The following is an 8,908-nucleotide window of genomic DNA, read 5'->3' as shown; positions in this document are numbered from 1 at the left end:
ATATCTTAGTACAGCACAATTAATATATTTATAGCTCTGTTTAAACACTTAAGATTAGAGAAACATTGTGATCTTGGTTATATAATAAATAGGCAGCACTGACAGCAGCAGATTTATGTTTCTGTTTTTTACAATTTTTACACAAACTGGAAGCATATTTATATTTGTGTTCATGAGCTTTGCATTCTTTTGTGTTCTTTCTTTACTAATAGCCAGGCAGATCTATATAATGTAGACGTAATCACACTATTCTTTATAACATACTTTCTATTAATACATGATGTCAAACTTTCAACCACTTACCCTGTTTAGTCTCTTATTCAATATTATATTTTTGAACAACAGAGATCAAAATGAAAAAAAATCCTTGGCTGTGAGATACGTAATGGAGAGGTTAGCTTTCCATTGGTAAACATGATGAATATCAGACAAAAGAAAAAGAGTTAACAGTGCATCTAGTTCTGTCCTAAGGGAGGACAGAGTGGGGAACAAAGAGATGCAGATCCTGCAAAATGACATCTCTCCGTTTTAGCACAACAGTGTCTTCCACACAGGAAAACGTTTTCTTGCTTTTAATATTTCAGACACTGACAGGAAACTGTCGGCTGGTTTGATTCCTTCTCCGAGGGAAGCAGCAGACATTTTCCTTTTATGAGAGCAGAAATAAAGAGATAGTGGAAGGAAACTAACATCCCCTCAACATACTGTAGCATGAAGCCCGTGAGGCCAAATGTACTGACTGCATTGAGACGTGCTAACATTTGGTTGAATGTGAGAGAATTGCGCATCTACTTTGAGAAATGCCTTGAGGGAGTGCAGACACATGGTACAATCTGAGGAACACAGATGAGATGACGCAGTGTTCGTTATCTGCTCTCATCACTTTCGCTCCTGTTTGCTTCTACTTTCTATTCACTTTACAGTTTCCTTATTAAAATGTTTAAAATGGATACAACGCACCAACCTTTGCCGTGTCCTACACTTATGCAGGATGCAAATTCATTTGCAGGAATGTATCCTATAATTTCACACCTGCCTGCCTTCTTGTGATGCTGACAGTGAGCCTACTTACCATTTGCTTTTGGAAATGATATTCTGCAGTTGTTGTCTGTTGCATCGAACTCCATAAATATCATATTTTTGTTAAGACTGCACTGTTGTGGTGACTGATCAGGGTGTGTTCTTGTTATACAATAACAGCAAATAAAACAAAGACCATAGAACAACTTAGACAAAATGCCTGTGATAGACCTCTAGGTCTGAATGGGGATTTTGGGTGGGTTTTTAGCGTTTGATTTGCACAGTATTTGCAAGTTTTTGGCCTTGGCAGTTAAGTTCAAATTTGGTCAAAGGTGGTTTACTGCCAATAAACCAAATGACCTTTTTTAAAGGAATAGTTTGACATTCTGGGTTATCTGGGGGGCGGCACGGTGGTGGTGCAGTGGTCAGCACGGTGGTGGTGCAGCAGTGGTCAGCACGGTGGTGGTGCAGTGGTCAGCACTGTCGCCTCATAGCAAGAGGGTTCCAGGTTCGAATCCTGGTCTGGGCCCTTCTATGTGGAGTTTGCATCAGACAATGCCCTGTGTGGGTTTTCTCCGGGTACTCTGGCTTCCTCCCACAAAACCAAAAACATGCACATTAGGTTAATCTAATCTAGGTGTGAGTGTGAGAGTGCATGGTTGTCTGTCTTTGTGTGTCGGCCCTGCGATTGACTGGCGACCAGTCCAGGGTGAACCCCGCTTCTCGCCTGTAGTCAGCTGGGATAGGCTCCAGCTCCCCCACGACCCTGACGGATAAAGAGGTATAGAAAATGGATGGATGGATGGATTATCTGGTTATTCACTTCATCACCACTATCACCGCTTTATTAGGTACACCAGTTCAGCTGCTCTTTAATGCAAATATCTAATCAGCCAATCACAGCAACTCAATGCATTAATGGAAATACTCAAGTAAACAACCAGTGCTTCAAAACTGTACTGAAATACAGAGCCTCAGTAGATGTACTTTCCACCATTGGATGGCAGTGAATATATTCAGATAAGCTATTGTCATGCAGAATATGAACCTGAAAAAGAATTTAAAGATTTCTTATCTCCAGATAGACTATTTAGGTACAAATACAAACACAAGCAAAAAGGCAGTGATAGCCATACATTTTTATAGTAAGCAGTGAGGGAGTTAGACACAGAGGAAGAGAGAAGCTTTAGTTCCATCGTCTGTGAGCAGAGTGATGGAGAGCAGGATCACAGTGTCCTACTCTGGTGATGCATTGGCCAGACTAGCTATTGATTGGCTCTACCCTTCTGCTTTGATACATCATGTCATCTTTGTTTAGCGGGATCCAGGACGCAAGCACTTCCATTTAAAGCTTGCAAAATAAAAACCTCTTCCATTGGTTGTAAGCAGTGGCGTGTCTGCGTGATGATGGATCAGGTCATCTGCCTGGTCCCAGGGCCTGACCGTGGAGCGTCATCTTCATCAGACAATACCTGACAGGACGTCCATCATCACAAAGTCATGCCAATGGGCCCAGTCCCTGATGGAGCAACACCTGCTTACATCAACACATCGGTAGCAACTTTGTCATTTTCAGTCATTGAAAGCTGGACACAAATTGCACCTCAGTGTTTGACCGTAATCATCAGGGGTTCAGCCCTGCAGGGTCCAAACAGTTGTATCTATACCACTTTTCTTACTGCCAAATCCCACATGCTGAGAACCATGCACTGTGACATTTTAACGAATGCATACTGTAGTCAGATTTTATACAGACTGTACACAGAGGCTGTACAATGATAGTAAAAGACACTTGAAACTCTCTCATGTTGTGTTTTAGAGTCAATACATTTGTATCACTGGTCTTTCAGTTGATTTTTAAAATTCACTGAAGCATTCAGTGAAACAGCAAACACCACCAAAGCTGCTTCTGTGTCGGGCAGTCGTGCTGTTACAAGTTCAACTAGATTTCACTGTGTCACTGTTTTCTCAATCAAATAGCATTCCAGTAGCTCTTTTATTGATCAACTGGTGCAGTAGCGTTCACACAAGCTAATTTTTCCTAAGTATTTCTTGGGCTGGCCCTGCGATTGACTGGCGACCAGTCCAGGGTGTACCCCGCCTCTCGCCTGTAGTCAGCTGGGATAGGCTCTGACGACCCTGACGGATAAGCGGTATAGAAAATGGATGGATGGATGGATTTCATGGGCTCAAACACGGTGGAGCTTTCTACATAGGATGTGTAGCCAACAGAATCACATCCGAATGACAACAACATTACGCACCAATCCTTGGGCTGAGGACTATATGTGATTGTCTTGTCTTTGTGGGTCAGCCTGGACTGGCAACCAGTCCAGGGTGTACTCTGCCTCCCTCGTAATCAGCTGAGAAAGACTCCATATGTATTTTTGGCCTGCCTATTTGCTTGACTGATTTTGATTCGCACCGTAGCTTGTAGAGTGCCAGTGCAAAATACACTGGACTTACGACTAACAGTAAGACAAACAAAAGACAGAAAGATGTTGAAGTGAGACTGAATTTTTATACTTTATACTCTGCACTTTTCTCCTTTCTTGGTCGGGAATACTGCATGTGCAATGTCTGTAAAAACAAGAATTTCCCTCCAGGGATAAATAAAGGAATTCTGATTCTGATTCTGATTCTGAATTGATTAAATTCAGCTTTAATAATATTCATGACACAGCTGCACCAAATCTCAACAGATGTTTATCTCTGTATATCAAAATAAGAACAAAATCCTGTTCTTCTCGATTGCACGGACATCCAACATGACTACATAAACATGGATATTAAGGTAACTTCATGTTGTATCTGTAATGTACAGTAGGCCTGTGTTTACAGATAACTCAGTTTAACTGCTTCATTAATTATGTCAATCCTGAATGCATATGTAACGTGAATGTGTGATGGCTTGTCATTTGATGGATATGCAGTAGTTGAATCCAGTATGGTTGACCCTACTTATTTATTTCATTATTTTTGCAAAAAAAAAGACATTTGAGCATATTTGAGCCATGCATTTGTATTTCTTTAAGTGACAGGATATTCTCATTAATCAAGGGTGACTGAGTGAGCTCTGACAAACTTCCACACACTCAGCAGATGGGGAACTTGAGCACTATGGCAATACTAGTGGAAATACATCATAAACAGGCAACTACTTGCAAATATGTATGTATTATGTATTAAAACATAGCATTATCCATTATTTCACCGGAAATAAAAGTATGTGGCTGATTGATGGCCAAGCAAATTTAAAATCTTTGACCTACTCTGTGAAAGAGCTGTATGACACATCGTAGCGAACAAGGTGAAAAGGTCGTTTTTCATTACAGTGATTAAATTTGTATTAATTATTTACTAATTAATTTATTTCTGTGCTGTGAGGCATGCTGCATACAATGAATAAAGCTGTCAACATCACATGGTTCAGTGATTAGTTTCATTTCACAGAAAAGCTTTCATTGGTTACCGTCTTGTACAATTAATGATTGACATTATTTTCACCCGTCTGAATGATTCATGTTTGACTGATGAATAATGTTTTCATCTGAGACTGAACTTACTTCTCACTGCCACTGTGCTCTGTGCCTAAGGTCCAGCTGCTCGATAGCACAGTTCATACTGATAGGAAGGAGCTTCTGTTCACTGTATTCTATTTTTAAATGAAAATGTGTTTTTGTCCTGAATGGGCAGCAAAAAAACTTAAAATTTCATTGACTTTCTGATTGTACTAACCAATAATGTATAAATAAAGATAAAGTAAAGACAAAGGACTTCAAAATATGTGATATAGCAGTAGTAGTATATAACTACTTGAATAATAGAGCTGCTTTCACAACTGCTCTATAAAATAGATCTCATTTTATTTCACACATTCCTCCTCCTTGACAAAATCTGGCAACTACATTATACAGAGTCCATCTCAGCCACAACAGTTTTATCAGACATTGGGATTATGAATGTAGTATTTAGACCTGATACGACATTTTTGCCCAGTAGCCACTTGCAGCGTTTCATCAAGAATTCCACTATGGCCCAAAAGACATTTTTCCCCAACAGACCACCAATTATGATTCTATTGTGAACTTTTGATCCACAGAGGTTTTGATTCCATATGTGTAAATGGAGAGAGAACAGGTGCCATCTTCAGGTCTGCTGTCTAGTTCTATCATTCATCAGTGATTGGATTGTGTTATGCTAGTAGCAGCTAATGGAGCCTGAAGCCTGGAGTTGGACTACAGAGATCTGATAAGTTTGCATGTTTCCTTGTAGTCTTCAGTAGGGATGAGAAAGTACACCACTATCAGCATCTGTTAAACAAACTAGTTTATCCGTAGCCATATTAGAAATGGGCAAGGATTAAACTGGATCTTGTTTAGGACTAATCAGAATTGCTAATTTAACAAGTGTAAGAGAACTATTTACAGAATATATTTTTATTGAATAAATAAACTTCAATCAGCTACTCAATGGAGGACTTTCCTTAATTACAGCATAGATACTACCAAAAATAAACCCTTGTTGATCCTTGGTCCAGCCAAGTACCCTGACTTAAGTGACGTTACTTGGGGATATACACCACATTAAAATCACTGACAACTGAAGTGAATAAAATGAATCATATGCCATGTTGTGTGGGGAAACCTTGGGTTCTGGAAATCGTGTGGGAGGCCCCACCCTCAATGCACAGGATCCAAAGCATCCAACTTTCCAATGTCTGGGACCACAAAGTACCCACAGAGGTCCATGATTGGTAGAACCCAAGGTTTTTCCAGAGAACATCGCATTGCAAACAGATGATTAATTTTACTCACTTCACCTGTCAGTGGTTTCAATGTTGCGGCTGATTGGTGTATATTGGACTTCACACAGGCCATTCTTCAGACACTATAGGCAACTTTTTTTTTTAACACAATAAAGCAGTAGTTGTAAATCCTGGAAAAACACTTTCATGTGTAAAAAGAAGAAAATAATAATAATAAAAAATTAAATAGGCAAACAGTTGCCTATTTACTTCCAGACTGAGCTACTTCGCCATAAAAAGCTGCCTACTGCAGCTGGAAACCAGGTTGGTGAGAGTGCTGAGACTGGACCAAAACAAATGTGCATTTTGTAGAGGGGATCTGGAGGTTGGTAAAATGTTCGTCAACGATGTTAAAACTTTCCAAGATATAATGCTCGGGACATGACCTCAGCGTCTTCAGTGTCAACTAAGAGCCCTGGACTGGGTACATGGTACGGCCTTGCGGTTGGGTACCTCCACCAGCCAGTTCAGAATCAGAATACTTCATTGATACCTGGAGGAAATAAACTGAAGTTGCAGCTTATATCCATGTGTCCAAACTCATAATTTATTAAGATTTTGAAGGAATTTATCTATTAGCTTTATGTTTATTTATTTCATTTTTCATTTTGTTTTTCTGTTAAAATGACTAGCATGGTTCCAGTGAGGAACATGCAGTCTTCAATTAGAGAGAATTTTTACCAAGGACAGATGGAGAACTTCCATCACCTGGTGCAACAACAATCAGCTGAGGCTGTCAAATTCTTTGTACTTCGTTCACATGCTTGGTCAATGAAAGTGATTCTGATAGAACACGAAGAAGCTACAAAATCTTAAACAAGGATGCTTCCTCCACATAACATCTTAAATCCAGCAGCACAGATCTACAATCAGCAGTTACCAATCAATTCAGTATCTGAACAAATGTAAAAAAAATGGTCACAATTTGCCCTTCTGTACCTGAGTTATGGTGTTGAATACTGAACAAAAAACATATTACAGTGGAGCTGACCTTTAACCTTTTGGATACAAAACATCATCTCTTCTTCATTTTATCCTATGAGACATTTGTGTAAAACTTTGTCATAATCACCGTGTGAAATCTTGAGTTACGTTCTTTGATCATCAAATTCTAAGCACCTCCTTGCAAGCTGGCATTTTTGCCAAACATAATGGAAGTTCAGGTTCAGGTGTTTCTGAGATACTGAACTCATAACAATGGGATGTATGGAGAGAAAATGTAATGCCTCCAGCCACGACTGCTGCCAGCACAAAAGAAAAGAAAATGAACAAACCTATGCATTATTTCTCTCTGACTGTTTTTCAATGGATTTTTGGAAACCAATGGAGCACATGAATACAATGAGTTCTCTTAAACCTTGGTTTCTGGCTGTGCCAAATATATGAACAGGCTCAGATTTATTATCAGAACTAACAGATTTAAGATATACTTCTGACTCACATAATGACATTTGTCAACAAAGCATCGACTAAATAATTCCCCCCAAGGCAGGACTGAATAGTGGTTAAGGTCACCCACTTTTCTTTCCTCATAGACCAAACCTGTGTCCGAAATGAGAGATCCTCAACAGTATCCCATTCTTGTGCTCCATGGCATTCTGCTGCAATACAGTGTCGCTCTAAGTGGCTTAACACATGCTATTTACCATAGGTATATGTAAGCATTGGATGTGTCTGTAGCAGTATTACTCAAAGATGCTCCAAAGCTGGCAGTAAAATGCAGAAAGCTTGGGAAAAATGACAACTGCAACCATTCATGTAATTGATAAAGGTGTGAGAGCAAGTAGATAGATCAGATAGATTGTTAGGAGAGCAGAGGCCCTTAGAGACTGATTAGAAAATAGGAAACTACCAGAGGAGAGAAGAGCAAGACATCAAAGGAATAGATTGTGTCAGTTGGCAGGGTGGGAAACGCATCAACAAAATGTACTTCTTGTCTTGAGAATTAGTACCATCAGAGGGCTCAATCTGGCTTATTAGAGCTTGTTTTCAAGTGGCTCCAAAATGAATTTTGGCTTCCTTCCCACCCTGGGACTGAAGATGGTTTCAGGAGTGAGTGGAGCAGACAGAACAGAGAAGAAAGACAGAGGAGGTGAATGCAGAGCTACAGAATAGTTTTATTAGGCATGCTACAGACGTAATGCAGAATACACGAGAGAGACCATGAGAGGGAAAACTCAAAAAGCAGGAAACCAAGTCGCACCTCCCCTTGTTAGAAAATAATTCATCCTTTAATTGTGCCTCTTCAGAATGACACCAAATCCTTACATTTTGAGCTGTATAAAAATTGGACTTGGAAGAAAAAATATACATAACTAGTATTTCTGAGCAAACACCTCGAGTCAAGAGGTCCTGTTGGGTATTTATAAAAAAAGGGAATAAACTCAACACTTAAAATTCTGAGCATTTTTCCTTGAAATGCAACATTTCAGTATCTTCAAATGCTTTTCTTTGTCAAAATGAATTAAAGGAACACTAAAGGCACAGAAACTTTGGTCCAACTGAGTAGCCCTCTCAAGTAAACTGTCACATGACAATGAGATCACAGTGGACTCGTATCCTAACTGCTTCCACAGCATGCAACACTTTCTGATGCGAGATCCTATCATAACTATACATGCTTAGAAAACCACTGTCACGGACAATTACACCTCACCGCTATGGAAAAGAGCAAGGAAGGCTTCAAAAACACAGATAAAGAAATACTTAGCCATGAGCCACATTATGATATGTGACTTTATGTGAACAAATCTTAAACTGAACATACTTGGGGAATAATGGAATTCAAGTTAAACTGCCCGTCCAAGGCTGCTGTAAAAACTCTTGTTGCCTCAGGAATATTCTCTTCTGTTGCTTAACTGAAAAAAAAATGTATATATCTTAAATTCTGAACAAAACAAACAAACAAAAAAAAGCTCTGCCAATCAACAAGGCATAGCTTCAAAAACTGTGATGATGTCTAGAGAATGACAGAACAGCTTGTGTTCTCAATAACCTCCAAAAATATTGAATACCAATGTGCTCCAAAAGCACAGAAGGGTAATTAGAGAACATGTCCAGCTGTAGAAACAGTTGATTTTG

General features: G+C 39.4%; 1 protein-coding gene across 3 annotated transcripts in view; it reads right to left on the bottom strand.

The window, feature by feature from the left end:
- Positions 1-4,865: 4,865 nt before the first annotated feature.
- The window catches only part of LOC124049529 (polypyrimidine tract-binding protein 2-like), an 18,985-nt gene continuing 14,942 nt past the window's right edge, over positions 4,866-8,908 (bottom strand). For all 3 annotated transcript variants that reach the window (XM_046371275.1, XM_046371274.1, XM_046371277.1), the window contains exon 14: positions 4,866-8,908. This exon is cut by the window's right edge and continues 480 nt beyond it. The gene's annotated coding sequence lies outside the window, so the exon portion shown is untranslated.

The sequence above is a fragment of the Scatophagus argus genome, chromosome 18, assembly GCF_020382885.2.
Source record: "Scatophagus argus isolate fScaArg1 chromosome 18, fScaArg1.pri, whole genome shotgun sequence".
NCBI lineage: Eukaryota > Metazoa > Chordata > Actinopteri > Scatophagidae > Scatophagus > Scatophagus argus.
The sequence above is the reverse complement of the archived record's forward strand: the minus strand, read 5'-3'. Positions and strand labels throughout refer to the sequence as shown.